This window comes from Orycteropus afer, unplaced genomic scaffold (assembly GCF_000298275.1).
Source record: "Orycteropus afer afer isolate SDZICR_OR568_19922 unplaced genomic scaffold, OryAfe1.0 scaffold00153, whole genome shotgun sequence".
Lineage (NCBI taxonomy): Eukaryota > Metazoa > Chordata > Mammalia > Tubulidentata > Orycteropodidae > Orycteropus > Orycteropus afer.
In genome coordinates this window covers 5,040,649-5,042,053 of record NW_006921740.1, presented here as the reverse complement: position 1 = coordinate 5,042,053, position 1,405 = coordinate 5,040,649, and positions in this window count along the sequence as shown.

Sequence of the window (1,405 nt, the reverse complement as noted above, 5' to 3'; positions counted from 1 at the left end):
CTTCCTTCCAAGGAGTGGCTGGTGGGTTTGAACCGCCAGCCTTCTGGTTAGCAGTCAAGTGCCTTAGGCACTATGCTACCAGAGCTCCCAGGATGATGTATAGCACTGGGCAAGTGGGCTGCAAAGGACCTCTTTCAAGTGCTGAAGAGCAAGGATGTCTCCTTGAGGACTAAGGTGCACCTGACACAAGCCATGATATTTTTAATTGCCTCATATGCATGTGAGAGGTGGACAATGAATAAGGAAGACCAAAGAAGAACTGATGCTTATGAGTTGTGGTGCTGGTGAAGAATGCTGAAAGTACCATGGACTGCTAAAAGAACTAACAGTTCTGTCCTGGAGGAAGTGCAGCCAGAATGCTTCTTGGAAGTGAGAATGGCCAGACTTTGTCTCACCTACTTTGGTCATGTTATCAGAATGGACTATTCCCTGGAGAAGGATGTCATGCTTGTTAAGGTGGAGAGTCGACAAAAAGAAGGGAAGGCCTTCAACGAGATGGACTGACACAGTGGCTACGGCAATGGGCTCAGGTATAGCAAGGATCACGGAGCTGGTGCAGGACCAGGTGGTGTTTCGTTCTGCTGTGCATAGGGTCCCTATGTGTCAGAGATGACTCAATGGCACCTAACAACAACAACATATGCATATGAAAGGTGGAAAAAGAATAAGGAAGACTGAAGAAGAGTTGATGCTTTTGAGTTGTGTGTTGGCGAAGAATACTGGAAGTATCATGGAATGCTAATACAACTAACAAATCTGTCCTGGGAGAAGTGCAGCCAAATGCTCCTTGGAAGCAAGAACAGCCAGACTTCGCCTCACCTACTTTAGTCATGTTGTCAGAAGGAACCATTCCCTAGAAACGGATATCATGCTCAGTAAAGTGGAAGGTCAATGAAAAAGAGGAAGTCCCTCAATGAGATGGATTGACACAGTGGCTGCAACAATGGGCTCAGGTATAGCAAGGATTGTGGGGATGACGCAGGTCCAGGCAGTGTTTCGTTCTGTTGTACATAAGGTCGCTATGCATCAGTGCTGACTCGATGATACCTAACAACAACAACACTGAGTGCTTACTACGTGCCAGGAGTGTGTATGCACATTTTATTTTATTTAATCTCCCCAAGCCTATGATGCAGGTACGAGTATTGTTCTGCTCCTTTTCCATATGTGCAAACTTGGTGACTTATCCAAGGCCAAAGCACTAAGAAACTGGTGCATGAATCCATCTACACTGATTTTTGTGTGTGCAAATTTAACCACTAACCTCTGCTTTCAAGTATTGCATCAATTTTTCTGTATTTTTCAATATATATTACTATAATGAAATGTGCAAAGACCTGGAGTCTGAAAACCAAAAGGGAAGAACACGCTCAGCATTTCTCAAACTGAAAGAACTGAAGAAAAA